Source organism: Zingiber officinale, unplaced genomic scaffold (assembly GCF_018446385.1).
Source record: "Zingiber officinale cultivar Zhangliang unplaced genomic scaffold, Zo_v1.1 ctg223, whole genome shotgun sequence".
Taxonomy (NCBI): Eukaryota; Viridiplantae; Streptophyta; class Magnoliopsida; order Zingiberales; family Zingiberaceae; genus Zingiber; species Zingiber officinale.
This window is the reverse complement of record NW_024589899.1, coordinates 43,535-69,044: the sequence shown is the minus strand read 5'-3', so window position 1 is coordinate 69,044 and position 25,510 is coordinate 43,535.

The following is a 25,510-nucleotide window of genomic DNA, read 5'->3' as shown; positions in this document are numbered from 1 at the left end:
TTGACTTGACTTGAGAGGAAGATGAAAAGTCAAGTTTGACTTGACTATATGCCACCTCATTTGTGAGTTGACATTAAGTGGCCAATAATGGTGTTACACATCATTAAGTTTAGCACATGTGTGTGCCACCTCATGGAGGTTACAAATCTCCTCTTTAATGGCCACATTAAATGAGAAAGGAGGTTACACTCCTTAATGTGGCCGGCCACTTATTGTGGAGTGAATGAGTTGTTTTTCAATTCAAGCCAATTCATTCCATCCTCTTCCTCCTCTCATTCTCCTCTCCCTCTCCTCCTCCTTGGCCGAACCACCTAAGGTGCTAGCACACCTTTGTTTGGTCTTCTCCACCTAGTTTGTTCGTGTGGATACGTATAGAGGATCGTACACTTGACAATCTCGAGATCCGGCGAACCTTTGGACGAGCGGGATTGCGAAGGGCATCGCATCAAGGGTAAAATCTCTCAACCATGTAGTTCTAGTGTAGATCTAGATGTAAGAAACTCGTACACGTAAAATTTTATTTTATTTTACTTCGCACGGATCTGGTGGCATGGGAATCGGGGTTTCCGCAACGTGAAAAAGCGGTTTTTGCGGCCCGAAAATCCCAACACCACGTAATGTTAGATTGGGACTTTCTGCTGATGCATTTCAACCATTTGGTCAATCGGGATAGCAATATTCATCCTGGCTAGTTATATTAATACCATACAATTTACCACCCTGGATGTGCATGAAAGATGCATTTATGTTTCTTACTGTGCTTATTCTTGGTCCAACCAATCCCAAAGAGAATATAGATGTTTTTTTGCAACCTTTAATTGCAGAATTAAATGATTTATGGAATGTAGGGTCAGTGACTTATGATGTTGCAAGTAAAAGTAATTTTAGATTGCATGCTGCATTATTATGGACGATCAGTGATTTCCCAGCGTATTCAATGTTGTAAGGATGGAGCACGACAGGTAAATTAGCTTGTCCACACTGCATGACAGATTCTGATGCCTTTTCATTACCTTGTAGTCGGAAAGTATCCTGGTTTGATAATCACCGGAAGTTTTTACCCATTGATCACCCTTTCAGGCGAAATAAGAAATATTTCCTAAAAAATGTTGTAGTTAGAAAACCTCCTCCAGTATTCCATATATCTGGTGAAGAAATCATTGAACAAATAGACAGTTATGGATTTCTACCAATATCTCAATCTGGTTCTGATGAGATAAATAGATACAATCTGGTTCTACAATCTGATTTCTACAAGTATCTCATTTAATTAATTTAATTCAATGAATAGAGATTCGTTAAATTAGAATTGACTTGAACCAATGGTTAGATTAGATCAACCAAGGGAGAGAAGTGGTCAAGTTTGACTTGACATAAGTAGGAAGATGAAGAGTCAAGTTTTTGACTTGACTTTGACTTGACCAATGCCACATCATCAAGGCTTCTTCATTTGGTCAATTTTGACTTGACCAAATGCCACCTCATGGGAGTTACCAAGAGTGGTGACTCTTGATATTCCATGGGGGTTACAAGCCTTGAAGTGGTCGGCCACTTAAAGATGAAATTGAGTGCATTTTGTGTGCTAATTGATTTCATCTTCTTCCTCCTCTCAAGCTCTCATCTTCTTCTCCCTCTCCTCCACCTCCTTGGCCGAAACTTCTAAGGGTGCTAGCACACCTTTTAGTTGTTTTCTCCATCATTTGTTCGTGTGGATACACATAGAGGAGTATCTACTTTGATACTCTCGAGATCCGGCGAACCTTGGACGAGCGGGATTACACGAAGGGCTTCGCATCAAGGGTAAACTCTTCTCCTTTGTAGATCTAGTGTAGATCTAGGTTAGAAAACTAATACTCGAAGTTTTACGAAATTTTATTCTTTGCACGGATCCGGTGGCGGGGGTTTCGGGGTTTCCCAACGCAAAAAGCGATTTTTGCGGCCCGAAAATCCCAACAGCAGAAGCATCAAAAAGGGTGTGTTCACACTACTACTAAATCACTATAACACTGTAACAACTATCTGAATAACTGTTATAATATTATAACAACTATCAAATAGTAGTGTGTAACAACTATTGAATAACTATTATATTTAATAGTTTTAAATAGCTACAATTGTTACACTTCATAGTAGCTTTCAAATACCAATAATACCTACAATTGTTACACTTCATAATAGCTACTATATATTTTTGTACTATAAGAAAACAAGGCATCATAAACAAATTTTTAAAATAGAAATAAAATATGCTTTAAATTTTAATAAATTATAAACAGATTTGTTATGGAATTACTAATCCGTTTCACTTTTAAAAAAATAATATAAAAAAAATTAAAATAGTAATTAAAATAAATTAGAAACAAAATTTATAAATAAATTTTTATAAATAAAATTAAATATGGAATAACAACCAAATTTAATAAAAAATTTTATTTATCAAATTTTGTTTAAAAATATTTTAAACAGAAAATAATCCATTTTTAATTTATATAATTTAGAAAGAAATTTATTAATTAATTATAAATATATTTTATTTTAATTCATTAAAACCCTACCCCTATTCTATTTTTATTTGTTTGCATTATAAATATACTTTGACTTAATGCATCTTTTCAAGCGATCTTCTTCTCTGACGTTCTTTCCACCAAGATATGACAATCCACCGAAGCTTAGGTAATTCTAATCTTCTTCTCCGTTGTTCTTTCTCCATCCTGCAACGCTTCGCACTAGTTGCTGCTTTCTTATTCTGCATACAAATTGTTGTCCAATTGAAGCAACAACAAAGCCTGACTGTCTAGATTCCTATTTAGCTTAATTAATACCCAATTAGTCTTTTCAAATTCTTTATAGCATACATTCTTTTTTTTTAATTAAATATATTGATTGAATATTTTAACATTGAGGTAGGATGTCAAGTAGAGAAAAGGACATTGGTTCTAATAAAAGAAGATCATATGCTTAGATTTATAGTTTGACAAACAAATTACTTTCGCATAATTCGGAATCTACTGACTTTTCATGTTCATCCTGATATTGTCTTGTGTAGTTAAATGTATAAGAGTTTTGTTTCATTTTTGTCAAAGCTACTATAATTTGATAATTCACGCAATGTTGGAGTGCGAACTAACTCGTGCTATGATGATCGGATTTATGTGACTTTAAGCATAACTTCCTTAATCTGAGGTGATAATAAAGTTGTTTGCTTCTCTTGTTTACTCGTTTTTCAATTTTCATGTTTTGAAGGGAGCTAAGGTTGTTTTCAATGCAAGCGTTGATGTGGGTATAACCTTCTTTGATATAACTGAAGTTTACTGCGCTCGGGTAGGTAGAACTTCTTAGGTTAATTTGGTTCTCTAATTAGTTTGATGGATATTTTGATTTCTTGAACTAATATAATTTTGCTAAAAACAAGGTAAGTTTTCTTAGATTATGGGGGCAGTGAGCACTGAATTATTACTTGAATGGTAACTAATTAAGTCTTTCTACCATCTTTAATCTGACCTACAAGTTCTCAGCTTTATGATAAACATTGTTTATTTTTGATATACTTCATTTGACAAAGGGTTCTGAATCCCTACTTTGGTTTGAATTGATATTGTAAGACAAATTCATTAAGGAGGGGCAGCAAAAAAATAAAAACATCTATTGAAGTTGTTGTTGCCACATCTCTAGTTCTGAATCCCTACCAGTTGCATTGGTGTGACTATAAGCTTGTTCCTGCTATAATTTCGTGAAACTTGACAAAGTTAACAGTATCACTGATATTCCTATTGTCGATTATTTATAGGCTAGGATTATGGGGAAATGAAGGTAACTGCCTTTAACTTTCCTTCAATCGTAGATCTAACTCAGCTTAGGTTTTGATTCATACCACGGAACTTGGTTTAGGGTACATTGATGGCCTTAGGGATACTGTTGAACAAGTCCTTGTCAAAGTTGTTGGTGTCTCAAACTACAATGGTTGGTTTTTGACTTTGGCTACAAGATGCTTATGTCTGAGAGATGCTTATACTCAACTCAAGAAAGGGGAAATTCCATTTGCTTCAAACAAAGTTAATTACAATTTACTATACAGGCCTCTAGAGTAGAACGTTATGAGGACTAAATGTGATGAATTGGTGGACAACCCATTTAAGAAGGTCGGATCCTCTAATCCGTATTTTAGGGATCAAAGGATAATCTGCTTATATGTATTGGTGGAAATTGATGGTCTCCACCTATTTTACAGGTGGGGGTCATCAATCCCACCAATACATGCAAAGGAATTATCCTTTGATCCGCAAAAGAGGACCAGAAGATCTCAGCTGCCATGTAAGAGGATGGTATATGGATTTGGCCCTCGTGAGCGTCGTGATAGTAGAAATAAAAATAAATTAATTTATTTTGATTAATGGTTCAATGTATTTGGATGATGTCAACATTTATTTATTTCAAAATTAATTATCTAATACTTTTGTATTAAAAATTAATTATTTTAATTATTTTTAATTTATTTGAAATGTGCAATGATTTATGGTAAAATATTGCATAGATGAGAAATGTATATATAGTGATAAATTTAAAATGGAATTATATACACATTTATAATGTATTCAAATTAAAATGAGAAACTGAATTTGTATTTGAAATTAATTTTATTTGCTCTAATTAAAAATGAATTTATAAATAATTTTCTAATCTATTTTTAAAATTAAAGACGAAACATTTTCGTCCCAAAATTAGCCATGGGGTTTCAGTAATGCATATTTGAGATGGAATATTCCGTCAAAAATATTCTTTAGAGACGGAAAAATATATTTTTAGAGATAGAAATTGTTGCCTCTAAAATCCTGTTTTCTTATAGTGTTGGTGTAATGGTCATGAGTTGATTCTTAGGAACTGACGACTTAAGGTTTAACCCACCATGTGTCTAATATCTGTGTACCTGTATTTACATTTCTTTATATTCGTGAGGTCGACACTAAGAGGGTCTTTAATATAGTGGATTTATATTATTTTTTAAAATGACTACAATAGATTTTAAAGTGATTTTTATCAAGTTGTAATGACTTTGACTAATTTGATTTGAATTATTTTAACACATTTTAATTGTTAGTTCATAGTCGTTACGATAATATAATATTAGAATGATGATATTTTTGATACAAAAATACGATGGGCCATCTGTTTAACTTTTTTTTTTTAAACGAAGTGTAACGATTTTGATAATTAAAAGTGTCATTTTGATTTATACCTTAAGATCAAAGATTTACTCATTAAATATTTAAAACACAAATACAAATATAAATAAAATAATATATTATTATTTTTCTAAAAAACTAGAGTAAATGCATTTCTAACGATATATATATATATATATATATATTTTTTTTTTTTTAAAAAAAAGACATTTCCACTAGTTATATTTCTAACGAGATATGTCAAAACTTGCTATATCATAAAAAATATATGATCTTTTAGGGGCAAAGATTTACTCATTAAATATTTAAAGCTCAAATACAAATATTTTAGATTTAGTCATTCAAATAAGATAAAGTGAATTAAGTTAAACGTTTTAAACCCAAGTTAAAAAATTTAAAACCTAAATAATAATAATAATTAAATTGGGACTTAGTTATATTTAATGAACTTGTTTTATATTTACATAGTCGCATAAATTAGTCAAGGAAACATGTACAGTACAAAATAAACAAATATTATGCATTAATATGATACATCATTTTGAAAATAGTGGCCCTGAAAAGGATAAGCAAAAAATAGGAAACAAAGAGTTTCGACTTTAAAGAACAAGAGAAATGATTGATAATGTCGAAAATTAAAAGAAAGATGGATGAAAATGTAGATGGATTATTGGAAATTTGTTTTTTGTAATCAAGTGATCTATTAGAGACATAAACGACCTATTTTGCGCGACCTAAATTAATTTTTCAGATGAATGATAAATTAATATGTACAATTATCAAGCTATGAAGGAAAACTATAAGACTCATTAGTTTAGTTTAGCTTGACCGACCATGTGCATAAGCTCATGTACGAGCATATAGCCTCCTCCGTGTTGACTCCGGGACGGTTTGACGGGGGCGCTGGGGACGAGCGTATTCGCCTTTGCCATCATGTACGAGCATATATAGTCCACATACAATAAATATGCAAACACATGAGCACTGTTTGTATGTAGTATGAGCGAAAATTAGTTTTTGTGGGATCAAAGTCAAGGAATTTCTAAAAGGTTGGAAATTTGATGGACCGATTTTTGGTATGTAGGATCAAAAGTTCCTCAATTAGTAAACATGTGATCGAGCTCCTCTAGTTGTTGTTTCCCCAATAAAAGTAATCTCGATGGCATTTCGGCCACTCGATTCCACAGATTGGCTGGAGAATTTCTGCACCTCGACGGCTAACTCATCTCTCCCTCCTTTAAGTTGTGATTATAGTCACTACAAGAAAATTAGTCTATTGTGACATTTTTATAATGACATTTATTTTATAGTGTCGTGATATACACCTTATAAGGACACTTATCTAAAATATTTTTTAAACAATAATAAATATTAAATTAGACCCTTTATCTTGACATTTTTAATAAATGTCAATATTAATCTATTAATAACAAATTATATAATTAGTTAAACCTAATTACTCACATTTTCCTTCTCCTTCTCTTTCTCTTTCTCGCACAGAGCCGTTGCACGAAATTCCCCCCTTTTCCGCATGCAGCACCGCTGAAGCTGAGCATCGACCTTTCCTTTCTCCTTTTCTGCGACATTTGTCTTTCTTTCCTCCCTCGACCAAGTCCGAGCGCCCCGGTCTGATCCGGATGCCCAGGGGCCAAAAATCAACTTTTGTTGATTTTTGGTCCCGGTCTCTTGCTCTGGTTCCGCTCGCATCGGTCCGAGTTTTCTGCTCTTGCTCCGTTCACTTGGGTGATTTCGGCCATCCGGAATAGGGCTCACCCGAACCCATGCTTTCTTGAGGAAACTTTCGCTCCAGCTTCTCGTCCCTCAGAATCACTGCTTGCTTCCTTCTCAACCGCCAACGTACTCTTCCACTGCTTTTTGTCCCTTGGACATCTGCATATTTTGCTCCTCGATCAATCTTTCGCTTCAGCTTCTCATCTCGCAGAAACACCGCACACTCCCTCCTCATCCGCCGATGTACTCTTCCACAGCACCTTGTCCCTCAGATGCACTGAACCCGCCGGATCTCTCCTGTGTCATCCTTCTCACTAGCTGCATTTTTCGCTCGACTTCCTGTGCTCCTAAGTTTATGCACTCTTAGACACAGGGTTAAACACAACAGAACCTAATTTAACTTGTTTGATTATATCAAAACTACCTTGGGGTACCAATAGAATCTATTTGGTTTCATGTACTATGAGATTATCTAAAAAACTTAAACAAGTTTGAAAATTAGATTCTTAAATCGAGAGAGATTGATTCTGATTGGACTAGACAAAGGACAAATCTATAAAAAAAGGTTTGGTGTAACGGAAGCATGAATGTGTCACATTTTTTGAATATAAGACAGACTATCTTTGGTTTAATTATAAACTAAATTGGTTTGGTTTTAATTAAAATGGATTTGGTTATTAAACTAATCTCGTTTGATCTTAAACCAAACTTAAGGCTATTGATATGGGTTACAGATTAATGGATGTGGGTTTTCTACTTGCTCCTCTAAGATTAGAGAGGTAAGAAAATCAACTCTCTTTTGATTAAAACCTAATCATTAGATTTTATTCTCTCCCTCTCTCCTCTCTTTATCGTCGACCAAACAAAGGAGACAACCTCTTTGTTTCGTTGCCGCCACCTAGCCCAGACGTCAGTAGCCCTACTGTTGGGCCTCTCGACCACCACCATCCATCTGATGAGGTTGTGACCCCGCTAGAAGACATCACATCCACCCAAAGGGTTGCTTCCCTTGTTGTCCACGTGCACTAGCTGTCGTTGTGTCACAGATCGTTCTTCCGGTCCCGTCTGTTGATCCCTATAGATGTTTTGATGTGATCAACCAAGTTGGTTAGGTCATGCTTTGTGTTTAATCCCTGTATCTGAGTGTGCAGGAGCTTAGGAGCGCAGGAAGTCGAGCGGAAGACAGCTAGCGAGAAGGATGGCACGGGAAGGGAGTCGATAGGCTCTGTGCGTCTGAAGGACGAGAGAGCTGCGGAAGAGTACACAGGTGGGAGAGAATAACGTGCACGACGTTCGAGGGATGTAAAGTCGGGACGGAAGACTGCTCGAGGAGAAGGCCGAGAATTGGGTTCAGGTGATTCCTATTCCGGTTGACCGCAATCACCTAAGTTATCGGAGCATCGGAAGCTAAAGTGAAGGCAAAAGGAGCTGGAAAGCTAGCTGGAGGCGCCCTCAATATAGCGTTGAAGGCGCCTGCACTGTCCTCAACCTTGGAGGCGCCTCCAACAAGTGTTGAAGGCACCTTCAACAATGGAGGTGCCTTCAACACTGTTTGAGACGCCTCCAAGCTGGTCAACTCGACTGTTTGAGCGCAGATAGAGTTTTATCCGCTGATTTGGTTGGAGGCGCCTTGGACCTCTGTTGGAGGCGCCTTGGACCTTTGGGATAGACTTTCCAGGGGCTATAAAAGGACCCCTGGACCTAGGCATTTTTCATTCATTCAAGCATTCAATTTCCTAGCAACTTGTGAGCTCTTTTAGTGTGTATAAAAGGCTTCTCTGCCTACAGTGAAGGAGACATTCTAGTGGAGCTATTCAACCATCTTGGATTAACAACCGTCTTGGTTGTAATCAAGTTAATTCCTTGTCTCTTATTTTAATTCTGCCTTTTACTTTAATTGTTCCTATTTAGTTTTGAGTTGAAAGTTCTTGAGGAGGGTACACTTTAATTTTTCAGGCAATTCACCCCCCTCCTGCTGGCCCCGTTGAACCAACACCGTCCACCTGTTGTCGGCCAAGAGGTCACCGGCAGTAACCTCACACTGACTGGACAACAAAGGTTGCTTCTGGTTCTAGGTGTCATCTCCAGTGTCTCTTTCGCTGGGGTCTCTCTCTATTGGAGCACTAATTCGTCTTTGCATGCAAGGCTAGTATCTTTCTTGAAGGCGGAACTTGTGGCTTTCGAAGTGTTGGTGCTAGAAGCACCAGCTAATCAAACTAATCTTTTGATATTCGCAAAGGTTCAAAGTTAAGGATTATTGTGATCTAATAAGGTTACCTAAGTGTGCATACAAGTCCTAGTTGAGGTTAGGCAAAGAAGTCTTACTCAAGTTGATTGGGCAAGAAGTCCTGATCAAGAGAATTTGGCAACGAAGTTCTATTCATGTGGACTGGGCAAAAGAATTGACAGATCGAGGATATTAGGCAGAACCCCTAAGGGTCGCGAACACCAGGCGGAAGTTTAGGCGAGCCGAGGATCGGACGTCAAGTAGGAAGACCCGAAGGTTAAAATTGGATGATGAGCAAAAGTCTCAACTGGTCTGAGGACCAGATGTTTGACAACAGATATATTCTCCTATGAAGAGTAGGTGAGGACGTATTCTCTGTTAAAGAAACAGTAGACGTTAGTTTGATCTAAGGTTTCATAGGAAATCTAAAAGTTAGGACCAGACAATCCAAATTGGATTGACCTTACTGCACTATAATTCCATATATTTGTTTTGCTAATTTTGTGATGTAGTATAAGATTTCTAGACCAAGGTGGTCCAGGCACCTAGAAGGGATCTAGGTGCTTGGGATAGGATAATGCCTTGACGAATGAAGTCTCATCTTATTAGCGCCATGTTAGTTGTTGAGGCACCTGGAAGAATATAGGTGTCTGAGTTAGAATAGGCTACGATGAGGATGAATTGGGATCAAATCTCTCCTAAAAGAAGGTCTTGAGCAGTAGCTTCAACACAACATTGATAACGATCAAATGATCTTCACTCTGCTCCAAACTTTGACTACGACACCAAAACACTGATCCGACAACCAACACCAAAGTTGCTATTCATTTAAAGTTGTCGATAAATTTTTTATTTGCATTTACTTTTAAGTCCAGATTTATTTTGTAATTCTTCTAGCTATTAGTGAATAGTCCAACGAAAATACTCAATGAGTATGAGCAGTGGAGTAGAAGTCGTCCAAGATTTCGAACAAAGTAAAAGAACATTGTTAACATTATTTGTTTCAATTCCATTGCTTTATCTCTTAAGTTTTATGAAAAAGTAAAAAGTGACTCGCGCTATTCACTCCCCCCCTCTCTAGTACATGTTTTGATCCTACAATTGTTATAAGAGTGGGGGTGCTCTGAATTGGTACAACCACCATTCAAGAACTTTATTTTTTCCTTTTTCGATTTTTTTTATTTTTCGTAGTTAATTAGAATCCATGCAATCACCCCTTCTGATATAGTGTTCATTTTTTGCTCGTGTTTTTCATTTCTCAAAGTTGGTGCAACACTACTCAAGTTAATTTTTTTTCTTCTCCTGCACAACTAATCCAAAATCAAATCTTGGAATTTTCCTTGTCATTTTTTTAATTTTTTTTTTCCAAATGTCCCATCAAGAAGGCTATAGTATCATCTGCATGCCTCTTTTCTCTGGACAGGATTTTGGCTACTAGAATGGTCAGATGGAGTACCACCTCAATAGGTAGATGGAAATGTGGATTGTGATCTAGACCAGATTCACACTCTCCACTGAAGATGGAGTACTCATCGCCTGTGACAAGTGGGGCATACCAACAAGAAAAAAAATTCAAGGTCGACGCTAAAGCCACACAAACCTTATAGTGCGGTTTGACTAAAAAGGAGTTGAATTGAGTTGGACCGTTCACAAGCGCAAAGGATATCTAGTAAAATTTGATCGAGTTTCATAAAGGAACCTCCGACGCTAAGGTATGTAAGAAAGATTTGTTTTTAAATAAATTATATAATATCAAAATACAGAATAGAGAATCGGCAAGTCAAGTACATGCTCAGATCCAAGATCATCTCAAAGGACTCCATTCAATCGGACAAAATGTGGAGAATCGCTATATTATAAGGTACACCCTAAACGTTTTTTTAAGGAATACTTTGTGGGTAACTATGGTAGATGCTTACAAAGTTTCCAAAGATTTTTCCTTAATTAGAATAGATGAATTATTTTCTGAATTTGAACTTCATGAACAAACTAATGCTACTCTAGACGAGAAAGGAATTGTGTAGCTTGCAGGAAAATTCACAAACATGAAACTAAAGTCCAAGTACCAACATGAACTCAGATCCGAAGATGAATAGGATTCCAAAGCCGACAAGGAGCTCACCTCCAAACTAGTCACCCTAGTTCAAAAGATACTAAAGAAGAAGAGGATGATCCAATCAAAGGGAAACCAAATGGGTACAAATCAAACCACGAAGCTCAAGTCTGAAGTGACCTACTATGGGTGCAATAAGAAAGGGCATTACAAGTTAGAGTGTCTGAACATGAAACAAAGAAGAAGGAAGATGTTGAAAGCAACATGGTTCGAGTCTTCGGGCGAATCAGACGAGGAAGAACAATCGAGTTTTCTGGCACTATCGGTGCAAACATAAGTGGCCGAGACCGAATTCGAATATGAAACTAGATCCGAATCCAAAGCTGAGTCCGAGAGAAGTCACGGATTTGCATTCATTTTAGACGATCCAAACAATGAGGTATATTCTCTTTCAGTCGAAAGATTATATAAATTAATTAATTATTTGACACAAAAATTAGTTAAATCGAATGTCCGGGTCAAGTCACTCCAAAAGGAGGTAATAACCCTTAAGGAGGAAACTAACCCAAGTTCTTTGACTAACGCAAGTTCAAAGTGGAACTTCAACGCAAGTCCAACAACTTGAGGGAAAAAAAAATTCCACATTGAAAATTCAAGTTAAAAAACTTAAGGATTCATTGGAATGATTTATTTTGAGTTCCAAAAATCTTAATATGATTCTTAGAAAATAAAGAGTCATATACAATTGATCTGGACTATGATATAAGGCTAAGTCTCATTTCAAATCTTACTTGTCAATTATGAATCGAAATAGAAACTAAGTCCAAGCATGCATCTCTAAATCTAACTTGACTAATGAAGTTGGATCAAATCAATATTAGATCCCTAAGGGTCAAATTCATTACCAAGATAGACCTTATCGAGGTTATAATCTAGGGTGAATTAATAGAAAACTATTTTTGTTAATAAATAAACTTGCATGCTTGTTTGATTTTTTTTGTTTTTTGCTTAAGTTAGAATGGTTAGATAAGGACTTAGGCTTGATTGAGACTTGCTCAACCTAGTACCAGGGTGGGACGAAATGATAGTATGTTAGATAAGCATGGTTTAGGAATCAAGTAGGGTAAGACATACCCTATTTGGTTTACTTAGCTAAGTGGAACCAATCGAAGTTATCTCACCAAATCCAAGACTAGTTAGACCAAGGTTTTTCAATATGAAATTTAAATATACAATTTTTAAAAGGATTTGTCTAGAATTAGTCATTACTCTGATACCCAAGAAGGCCCCTATGTCTCTCCACAGCCTGAAGCTAATTTTTGAAATGTATATTTAACTAACTAATAGTTAAATCTCAATCTAACTCAAATATCAATCATCCATAGATTTTAAATTAAATTAATAAAGATAAAATTCATAACTATCTCATAAAATCTATAAGATTTCCTATTTTAAAATCTAGAAAATGATGAGATGGATTTAGGTTAAATTGAGTATTAGATCAAACCGAAATCAAGGGCTTGTGGATGGATGGCCTAAGTGTTGATGCTAGATATTAATGGAGCACCATGTACCAAGAAGGGCTTGTTTGTGGGGCACGCGGTGATGATGAAGACTATTGGCCAACCTTTAAGAAATCCCCGAAGGTGTTGCATCTTCGTATACAGGTCCTTTACAACATAATATGTTGGATGAAATTTAAGGAAAATATTATTATCAGTAGTGAATCGAGCGACACTTAATAAATTTTTGGTAATTACAGACACATGTAATATATTAGCCAAGTGTAGTGGTCTGTCCAGGTTAGGAATAGTAGATTTACCAATACTAACAATATGAAGTGTCTTACCATCACCAACAACAGCAGTTTCAGTACCTTGATATGGAGCATGAACTTGGAGATTTCCCAGGTCTTCTGTAATATGATCAGTAGCACCAAAGTCAGGACACTAAGAAGGATCCGAAACAGTACATGGTGCAACCATCAAAGTGGTGGGTGTAGTGGTGTGCTGAAAATTTTGATCTAATCAATGGAAGCAATTTATTGCAGAATGCCCCTTTCCATTGAAGATTTGACAATATGGAGTAGAACTATAATTTTTGGCAGTATGACCGAAACGAGAGCAGTAAATGCATCAAAGACAATGATTACCACTATTTCGGGAGCCTCGATAACCATGATCGTGGGGTTGAGTAGGGTTGTGCATAGAAGCCCAATCAGAGTGCGGCCCATTTGGAGAAGAACCGTATGTGGGCTGCCCAATTTGTTAAGGTCCTCCTTTCGTTGAAGAGTGAAGCACCCATGGGAGAGAGATGGAGGATTTTCGGTGCTTGTTTGCCATTGTCGCTCAGAAAGTCAACTGTCACCTTCCAGTCTCATGTTGTTGCGGCTGCTGCTGATTGAGACATTGGCCATCGAGTTGTGTCGGTGAGTAACCCTAACCGATGCTTGTGGAAGAGGGCATTCCCACCATGTCGTCGAACGACACTGTGTTGGGTCGCTTGGTAAGTGCCATGACAAGAGATTCGTACTCTGGTCCCAGGCTGCCAAGCACGTAGAAGATGAGGTCATCATCGGAGATACGTTGTCTAGTAGCTGCTAAGGTCTACCATTTTTTTAATATTTTGTAGGTATTCTACTATTGTGAGTGCCCCTTTCTGCACTATCTAGAGCTGGGAGTGCAAATGCATAATTCTCACCTTCAATTGAGAGGCAAATTACTTCTCCATTGTTGTCCAGAGGTGTCGCGACATCGTGCACAAGTAGCCAATAACTTGGCCTAGTATGGTTTTGGAAACATCGTCATCAGCCATGAGAGGAGTCGCTGATCTTGTGTCTCCCAGGAGGTGAAATTTGGATTGATGGAGTAGGCAATCTGGCCTTTGTCGTCTTTCTCCTTAATAAGTTTAGATGGGACTATTTCTGTACCATTAACAAATTGGTAAAGGTGATACCCCCTTAGCACAGGAAGTATCTGTGATTTCCACAACACATAGTTGTTCTAGTTGAGCTTTATTGATATGGTTAGGCTAGAGAGAAGGGTTTGTTGTGTCGCCATAGGAACTTAAACTTGCTCTTATACTAAGAAAGAAGATGAAGAAGAGTATAAGAGGAAGAAGACAAGGTGAAATGATTTCTTGATCTGATACAATATTGCGAATAATTTAGACAATATTTATATATAGTTTACATAGGAGAGATTGATTCTCGATCCCTTAATTGTAGCCTAATTAATATGAGTAAATATTTGATAATTTTTTCATGACTAGAATGGCTCTCAATCCCTTTATTGTAGCATGTGATTGCATTATCTTTATGAGATTTTGGTATGATTATTTATTTCCTTATCAGCCCCAGCCAGATGTGCGGGTTCATGTGGCTCGACTAATGAGTCAAGGATTTTGACTACTCAACTCGAGCAGTCTCTCACGCTGCCATGCTCCACCACCTCTTCGATGACCTTGGTAGTCTCCACCCTACTAGCCTTATGCAGATTTCCATATGCTATGAGGCCAACATGCTATGGACGTGTCCATCACATGGGGCTTCTCCGTGCTAGTGTCGTGGAGAGTGAACTCGTCGTAGGAGATGGAGATGCCGGTACGGACCTTCCTTAACTGGTATCACCATGCTGACTACGCCACCTACACCTTCAATACTCGCCTTGTGGTGCATCAACCTTGCTGGTGTCCCTTCATCTACTACCTCTCGGCTTGTTGCTATGATAGAGCTTGTCGGACCACCGTAACAATGTATGACCGACACTATGACAAGTGGTAAGCATGTCGGTGGCCGATTCCAGACCCTTCTTTGCTGGTGGACCCCGACGTCGTCTACAACAAGAGAAACACTGGCCTTTGGGATGAGTCTGATCGAATCTCTTTAGGCCCATCAATAAGTTCTTATTGAAAAGGCTTTTAAAATTATTTGGAGCCTTCGAAAAGGCTTTAAATAATATTTTTTTGAGCTCGAAACATGGATTGTTATGGGTTCTACCCATGAACAAATGTAGATTTCTGGACGAGTTTCAATTTGGTGCATAGAACGTCTTGTTCTGATACTCGAGTCAAAAGTTATGATTTCTGGACATAGCCAATTGACACACACATATATAACTTATTGTAGGGAGAACCAAACGTGAACATCATACATACCTTCATTGCACTACTCTCTTCCATTACATGTTAACTTTTCAGAAATCCAAATCTCTTAGGTCCATTAATGAATTTCAGTTGAAATCCGTTATTGATGAATCTAAATAGCTCCAATTATACTCATTCCGAGTGGTATAGGAATATGAAGTGCCCCGTAGTTTATACGCGCTCAGAGATATCAGCTTAAAGTCATTAACAACAGTGATCATAAGTTTCCAAAATTTACGACTTTAAATCAATTGATATATACACATAATTTATCGTAGGGATGTCAGAAGCAGACATGAACATTATAAATCCTTTTACTGCACTAGCCTCTTCCATTACATGTCAACTTTTCAAACATCCAAATTTTCTAAATTCATCAATGAGTTTTGGTTAAACCATGAGCTTAGAATGAACTACTTATTCTAACTTTTGTGGATTTCTACAGTACTCCAAAATCTAAATATGTTATTTTTTACATTTTTAATCAACACCACAACAGTGTTGGTGTTTAAATTATGATACTGATTTTTGAACATTAGCATCATTGTGGTGCTAGTGTGTTAAGGTGTGATGTTAATTTCTTAAAAATTAACACTGCAGGGTGTTGGTGTTTAAAAACAACAACATAGTGATACTGTATTTAAGTTTTGGTAATAATTTTTAAAAAATTAATACCAAAGTGATTTTTTATTTTTAATAAATATTTTTATTAATAAAATCAATTTTACTAATTAATTAATTTTAATTTTGTATTATTTTATAATTAGATATTAAACAATAGAAAAGAATATGTTTTTATTAACTTTCATTTATATTTTTTTAACTTTTATTAAAATTTTAAAATTAAAAATAAATAAATTTAGAAGGTTACCTATTTTAAAAGTTTAAATTAAAATTTAATTTAATTTAATTTAATTTTAGAGGAAAGAGAAAGGGAAAATCTAGAGAAAAGAGAAAAAAAATCAATTATTGGCAGATAAATAAAATAGAAATTTGATGCCTCTTTTAGGAAAAATAAATTTTTTTTTGAGAATTCTAAGGTGGTGTTTGGTTTATAGGTTTGGGAATGAGGGAATGGATTCATTCTCAAATCTTGTGTTTGGTTGATGGGAATGAAATCAAGATTTTGGAATGAACCCAAAAATTTGGATATGGATGAAACCCACCACTCCCTTGGGTTTTGATGGAATGGAAATAAGAATTAAGTTTTAGACGAAAATACCCTTAGTATATTTGTTCAATTTTTCTTTCATTTCACTCTCTCACCTTATTCTCTCTCATCATACTTTCTCTCTACTCATTCTATCATCATATTTTCTCTCTCAACATACTTTCTCTCTCCTTATTCTCTCTCATCACAAATTCTCTACCAATTTCTCTCTGTATTGTCTCTCATCACACATACTCTCTTATTATTTTCTCTCTCTTCTTTATCTCCTTATTTTTTCATCATACTTTCTCTCTCATCATTCTTTCTCTCTCCTCAATCTCTCTCACCATACGATCTCTCTATATTTTATCTCATCACACTTTCTCTCTCTTCATTCTCTTCCATCATATTCTCTATCATCACACCTTATCTACCATTTTCTCTCTATATTCTCTTTCATCACACACATTCTCTCATTATTTTCTCTCTCTTCATTCTCTCCTCATTTTTTATCATACTTTCTCTCTCCACAATCTCTTACCATACTCTCTCTCCATATTTTCTCTCATCACACTTTCTCTCTCTGTGATACTGTCAATTTGTGTGCAAGAGGAATTTAGAAAGATTAATATATTCGTTGTTGATGGATGACAATGACAAATAACTCCAACCCTAACAAAAAAAGTAAGTGATTGGAGAGTGTTCCAAGGATTGTTTGTGGAAGAAATCTTAATTTAATCCTTGCACAGGTCCATGTGTTCATGTTCAAGTGCAATATGCAGATGTTTCATGGATGCATATTTTAGTCCTGTGCTACGGTGCAATGGTAAAACAAGTCTTAATTGTATCGCGTTGTGAAATTAATTTTCTCAAATGGAAAGACAATTATGAAACACTAGATACGAGGGATGAACCATCACGTTTTAATGTTCGGTTAGTGTATAGTGTTGTTGTGATTGTAATTGCCACATGATGTGCTTTGGAAGAGGCAGATGTGTAGAGACAATTTTGATGACTAGAAAGCATTAATAAAATAAAGATATATATAAAAGATGCAACTTTTGGCTTCATGGCAATGATTCACAAGAAGTCAAGAACTATTCATTTATTATCTGACATGAGTCATTGAAGTTTTTATTTCAGCTTTCACTAGAATGTATTTTATTGTATTGATTTACTACATTGTTCAAGGAACTTGTTCCATCATGATGCCTCACTTGTGGATGGGATCAGAGTTCGTCGAAACTTTTCGCAAGATTTTATATGACTCATCATCTTGAACTTGTTGCATTACTCCATTTCCATGGTAAATGGAAGGCGGGCTGTCTCCATGGTGAATGGGATCTGGGCCGCTAGGAGCTGCTCGCATGATTTTGTATGACTCACCATCTTGAACTTGCTGCACTGCTCCGTCTCCATGGTAAATGGAAGGCGGGCTGTCTCCATGGTGAATGGGATCTGGGCCGCTAGGAGCTGTGCGCATGATTTTGTATGACTCACCATCTTGAACTTGTTGCATTACTCCATTTCCATGGTAAATGGAAGGCGGGCTATCTCCATGGTGAATGGGATCTGGGCCGCTAGGAGCTGTGCGCATGATTTTGTATGACTCACCATCTTGAACTTGTTGCATTACTCCATTTCCATGGTAAATGGAAGGCGGGCTATCTCCATGGTGAATGGGATCTGGGCCGCTAGGAGCTGCTCGCATGATTTTTTATGACTCACCATCTTGAACTTGATGTATAGCTCTGTCTCCATGGTAAATGAGATTCGGACTATCTTCATGGTGAATGGGATCTGGGCCGCTAGGAGCTGCTCGCATGATTTTGTATGACTCACCATCTTGAACTTGCTGCATTGCTCCGTCTCCGTGGTAAATGAGATTCGGACTATCTTCATGGTGAATGGGATCTGGGCCGCTAGGAGCTCCTCGCATGATTTTGTATGACTCACCATCTTGAACTTGTTGCATTACTCCATTTCCATGGTAAATGGAAGGCGGGCTGTCTCCATGGTGAATGGGATCTGGGCCGCTAGGAGCTGTGCGCATGATTTTGTATGACTCACCATCTTGAACTTGTTGCATTACTCCATTTCCATGGTAAATGGAAGGCGGGCTATCTCCATGGTGAATGGGATCTGGGCCGCTAGGAGCTGCTCGCATGATTTTGTATGACTCACCATCTTGAACTTGTTGTATTGCTCCGTCTCCATGGTAAATGAGATTCAGACTATCTTCATGGTGAATGGGATCTGGGCCGCTAGGAGCTGCTCGCATGATTTTGTATGACTCACCATCTTGAACTTGCTGCATTGCTCCGTCTCCATGGTAAATCAGATTCAGACTATCTTCATGGTGAATGGGATCTGGGCCGCTAGGAGCTCCTCGCATGATTTCGTATGACTCACCATCTTGAACTTGTTGCATTACTCCATTTCCATGGTAAATGGAAGGCTGGCTATCTCCATGGTGAATGGGATCTGGGCCGCTAGGAGCTGCTCGCATGATTTTGTATGACTGACCATCATGAACTTGTTGTATTGCTCCGTCTCCATTGTAAATGAGATTCAGACTATCTTCATGGTGAATGGGATCTGGGCCGCTAGGAGCTGCTCGCTTGATTTTGTATGACTCACCATCTTGAACTTGCTGCATTGCTCCGTCTCCATGGTAAATGAGATTCGGACTATCTTCATGGTGAATGGGATCTGGGCCGCTAGGAGCTCCTCGCATGATTTTGTATGGCTCACCATTTTGAACTTGCTGCATTGTTCCGTCTCCATGGTAAATGAGATCTTGGCCACTAGGAGCTTCTCTTAAAATTTGTTGCATAGATCTATGAGTCACTCCTCCCTTGAGAATAGTTGAAGGCACCCTCACTCCATGTATACCACAAATATATTGCACTAAGATTGTTAGTGCAAGAAAAGGAATGGTTCCAATCACCATTTTTTCTTACAAAGTTGATGCTGACTTATGTTGGTGACCTACCTCAGGTTAGTGGTATATATAACAAATTTGTGAGGATATTCTATCTAAAAGATATGGTAAAATTTTCAAAATAAGGAAGAGATATTTATAGAAACCTTGTGTTTGATATTAAAAATATGGTTTAATAAATATAGAGATGAGTAGACATGCTATATCAAAAAATATATTACAAAAATTAAAGGGGCAGAAGCATCAAAAAGGGTGTGTTCACACTACTACTAAATCACTATAACACTATAACAACTATCTGAATAACTGTTATAATATTATAACAACTATCAAATAGTAGTGTGTAACAACTATCAAGTAACTATTATATTTAATAGTTTTAAATGGCTACAATTGTTACACTTCATAGTAGCTTTCAAATACCTATAATACCTACAATTGTTACACTTCATAGTAGCTACTATTATATTTCTGTACTATAAGAAAAGAAGACATCATAAACAAATTTTTAAAATAGAAATAAAATATGCTTTAAATTTTAATAAATTATAAACAGATTTGTTATGGAATTACTAATCCGTTTCACTTTTAAAAAAATAATATAAAAAAATTAAAATAGTATTTAAAATAAATTAGAAACAAAATTTATAAATAAAATTAAATATGGAATAACAACCAAATTTAATAAAAAAAATTATTTATCAAATTTTGTTTAAAAATATTTTAAATAGAAAATAATCCATTTTTAATTTATATAGTTTAGAAAGAAATTTATTAATTAATTATAAATATATTTTATTTTAATTCATTAAAACCCTACCCCTATTCTATTTTTATTTGTTTGCATATCTTTCTCTGAAATCAAGCATGGCTAAGGCACGCACGACTTTAGCTTAATGCATCTTTTCAAGCGATCTTTTTCTCTGACGTTCTTTCCACCCAGGCATGACAATCCACCAAAGCTTAGGTAATTCTAATCTTCTTCTCTGGTGTTCTTTCTCCATCCTGCAACGCTCAGTTGTTGTTTTCTTATTGTGCCTACAAATTATTGTCCAATTGAAGCAACAACAAAACCTCACTGACTAGATTCCTATTTAGCTTAATTAATACCAAATTAGTCTTTTCAAATTCTTTATTGCATACGTTCTTTTTTTTAATTAAATATATTGATTGAATATTTTAACATTGAGGTAGGATGTCAAGTAGAGAAAAGGATATTGGTTCTAATAAAAGAAGATCATATGCTTAAATTTATAGTTTGACAACAAATTACTTTCGCATAATTCAGAATATACTGACTTTTCATGTTCAACCTGATATTGTCTTCTGTAGTTAAATGTATAAGAGTTTTGTTTCATTTTTGTCAAAGCTACTATAATTTGATAATTCATGCAATGTTGGAGTGCGAACTAACTTGTGCTATGATTATCGGATTTATGTGACTTTAAGCATAACTTCCTTAATATGAGGTGATAATAAAGTTGTTTGCTTCTGTTGTTTACTCGTTTTTCAAATTTCATGTTTTGAAGGGAGCTAGGGTTGTTTTCAATGTAAGCATTGATGTGGGTATAACCTTCTTTGATACAACTGAAGTTTACTGTGCTCGGGTAGCTAGAAATTCTTAGGTTAATTTGGTTCTCTAATTAGTTTGATGGATATTTTGATTTCTTGAACTAATATAATTTTGCTAAAAACTAGGTAATTTTTCTTAGGTTATGGGGGGCAGTGAGCTCTGAATTATTACTTGAATGGTATCTAATTAACTCTTTCTACCATCTTTAATCTGGCCTAGAAGTTCTCAGCTTTATGTTAAACATTGTTTATTTTTTATATACTTCATTTGACAAAGGGTTCTGAATCCCTACTTTGGTTTGAATTGATATTGTAAAACAAATCATTAAGGAGGGCAGCAAAAAAATAAAAACATCTATTGAAGTTGTTGTTGCCACATCTCTAGTTCTGAATCCCTACCAGTTGCATTGGTGTGACTATAAGCTTATTCCTTTTATAATTTCGTGAAACTTGACAAAGTTAACATTATCACTGATATTCATATTGTTGATTATTTATAGGTCAGGATTATGGGGAAATGAAGGTAACTGTTGGGTTTTTCGGGCCGCAAAAATTGCTTTTTGCGTTGCGAAAACCCCGAAATCCCGCCACCGGATCCGTGCGAAGAAATAAAATTTCGTAAAACTTCGAGTACGAGTTTCTAACCTAGATATAAACTAGATCTACAAAGGAGAAGAGCTTTACCCTTGATGCGATGCCCTTCGCTTAATCCCACTCGTCCAAGGTTCGCCGGATCTCGAGAGTATCAAAGTAGATACTCCTCTATGTGTATCCACACAAGCAAGAGATGGAGAAACCAAACAAAAGGTGTGCTAACACCTTTGAAAGGTTCGGCCAAAGTGGAGGAGAGGGAGAGAAGAGAGAGCTTGAGGAAAAAGATGAGAGTTACACAAAAGAAATGAAACTCACACCTTGAATTAGTGTGGCCGGCCACATTAAGAGGGAGTTTTATCTCCATGGGATACCAAGAGTCACAACTCTTGGTAACTCCCTTGAGGTGGCGTCCCACTTAAGCAATCATGATGATGTGGAGCATCATCATTGGCCCACTCTTTGCCAACTCTCCAATGAGGTGGCAAATGGTCAAGTCAAACTTGACCCTTCATCTCCCTCTCAAGTCAAGTCAAACTTGACCACTTCTCTCCCATGGTTGATCTAATCTAACCATTGGTTCAAGTCAATTTTAATTTAATGAATCTCTATTCATGGAATTAAATTGATTCAATGAGTCTAAGTCCAAATTAGACTCATCTAACACATGAACCAAATTGAGACCAACTCAATTAGCCTAATTTGGATTACACTTAATCCAATTTGGTTCATCACATGAACATAATCCTTTAGATTTATCAAATGAACCTAATCTCCATCTAATTACCCTTTGTGTGTGACCCTATTGTAGGACCGTTAGATTCGATAGAGGGGGGGGGGGGGTGAATATCGATTCGAAAAACAAGAGTTTAAACGCAGCGGAAAAGTAAAATAGACACAATGGTTTTACTTCGTTCGGAGCCTGTGACGACTCCTACTCGAAGGCCCGTGGTCCTTGACCACTTTCGTTGGGCAATCACTAGCAATTCGAAATGATGATTACAAAAGAACCATACAGGGAATGCTAATGAAAACTAAAAACAAATACCGACAAAAAGGGAAAAGAACGGAGCGTAGTGTCGGAGCTTTGTTGGCGTCGCACTGAATGTCGAGCAGCAAGACCAGCAGCAGAAGAGTTCTCAGCTTGATTGATTGATCTGAAGCTCCTGTTTGGGGCTTCTTTTATATGCTGTTCCGGGCGCCTGGATTCCTTCCGGGCGCCTGGACTGTGACGTAACTGCTCAAATCATGATGCTCCACGTGGCGACGACTCGGCTGGATAGAATTCGCCTTCCGGGCGCCCGGATCCCTTCCGGGCGCCCAGACCTCCGGGCGCCCGGATTCCCTCCGGGCGCCCGGACCACCTTGTTTCAGAAAACTCCCTTTTCCTGCAAAACAAAGTTAGTCCGAGGAAAATAGACATCCTGTAAAACAGATTGTTAGCACAGTTAAAGTTCAACAGGTGGATAAAAAGAGTATGACTTAGATTCCGTCTTTCCGAGACCGGAATCTAGTCACGATCTCGACTTAGACATCCGAAATGGATCTAAGCCGGATCGACGCCTAATGTCCTCTTCCCGGGAACACGTCCTCACCGTCACTCCCCTCCAGTGACTTACCTCACTTACTTGCGTCGACCCGTCTGGACTTCTTGCCAAGCGTCCGGTCAGCCCGTCGACCCGCTTGGACTTCTCGCCAGCTATCCGGTCAGCCCGTCGACCTAGCTGGACTTCTCGCCAAGCGTCCGGTCAGCCCGTCGACCCGCTTGGACTTCTCGCCAGCTATCCGGTCAGCCCGTCGACCTAGCTGGACTTCTCCTGCACACTCGATCAAAGTGTCAGACAACAACAAAACTAACTTAACCTATTTGTCATTCATCAAAACCTGGGTTAAATCGTTAGTGCTAACCGCACCAACAATCTCCCCCTTTTTGATGGAATGTCAACCTGGTTAAGTTAGTGAAAACATATGCAAGAAACAACATGCATTTATGTGGTTTTTAAGTTAGTTTGTATTTTCAATTCTGGTTTAGCTAACTTAACCACCTAACCCTCCCCTTTTGGCATTCATCAAAAATAAGCAAGGGTAAACAATCATAGTGAAGAGTTACTGTAAAAGGTAATCAAATTTTGAAACATATCTAAGTTTGGTTCAAAAATTGAAAGATAAAAGTACAAAAATAGTCAAGTTGACTTGGGGGAGACAAGTTGAACTTTGAAAAGTATAAATTTAAAGGTAATCAAGTGTAACTTTTCAAGCTTGTAAAAATTTTCAAAACAGGTTTTTTAAATTTACTTTTCATGTTTAAGTAACATTTACTCTTCAAAAAAGGTAAATTTTCAACTTCGATTTTTCAAAACAAGGCAAAAATTAAGCAAGTAAGAATAATTTTTCATGAAGTAAAATTTTTGCTAAAAATTTTTATGGCTAATTTGATAAAAGCTAAGTTTGGAAAGTTGAATTTTCAAGCATATGTTACAAAACTGAATAAGTTTAAATTTGCAATATTCAACTTTTAAAATCAGGTTTAAAAATTAGGTGGGATTAAACTTAGTTAAATTTAACTTTTTGAAAACTGGTGTTTTAAAAATAAGTTAGTTTTAACATAGATGTAAAAAAACATTTTTCAAACACACATTAATTTCTCCCCCTGAACTTGACACTTATCTTTAACCAGTTGTCTAACCAATTAGATACTAACTAACTATCAGAAGATAATAGCTTTCACTTGGTTAGTCAGATTAAGTTAATTATAACCAGTCAGTGTTTGACTTGACTGATGAACTTTAATCTGATTAATATCTGAATTGTATTTAACATCCAGACTTATGCTGATGCACTGAAATAAGCATCTTAAGTCCAGACAGTTGGCCTATGCATCTCACCCCTTTCTATGTTTGTCAAACATAAGCAAGGTAAACCTAAGGTGTTGGTGAGATGCTCAAAAACTAGTCCTATGGGTACATGCTTTCTAGGGATTCAAAACTAGTCTAAGGCCAAAACTATTTTTTGAAAATCTAAAAATGAAAAGTTTTGAAAACAAACAAATTTGACTTATAATTTGAATGATGCACAGGGTTCTTGAATGATGCACAGGGTTATGTTTGGTTCTTGAATGATGCACAGGGTTCTTGGTTAAGTTAATTGAACTTATATTGTCAATTAATACTTTTACATTTGTAATGTTTAAGTTGAAATCTTTTAGAGTATGCATCATCCATAGTAATTGTGCAACACATTCACCTATAGCTATGTATTCTGACTCAGTTGTAGATAGAGCAACACAATGTTGCTTTCTACTAAACCAGCTAACAAGTGATGAACCTAATAATTGGCATCCTCCACTTGTGCTCTTGCGGTCTAATTTACATCCAGCATAATCTGAGTCAGAATACCCTATTAGTTCAAAATTATTGGTTCTAGGATACCAAATTCCTACATTTATTGTTCCTTTAAGATATCTAAAAATTCTTTTAACTTGTGTCAAGTGGGATTCCTTAGCACAAGTTTGGTATCTAGCACACATACTAACTGCAAATAAAATATCAGGTTGGCTTGCAGTTAAGTACAGTAGGCTACCTATTGCACTCCTATAATATTTTAGGTCAACTGATTTTCCATTTGGGTCATTATCTAAGATTGTGTTCACTGCCATAGGTGTTTTTATTTCTTTTGTATTTTCCATTCCGAATTTTTTAAGTAATTCTTTAGTGTATTTGTGTTGATAAATGTAATTTCCCTCATTTGTTTGTTTGATTTGTAATCCTAAGAAATAAGTTAATTTTCCTACTAGGCTCATTTCAAATTCTTTTTCCATTAGATTAATAAATTCCTCTAAAAAATATGAATTTGTTGAACCAAATATTATATCATCTACATAAATTTGTGCAATAAATATGTTTGAATTTAATGATTTAAC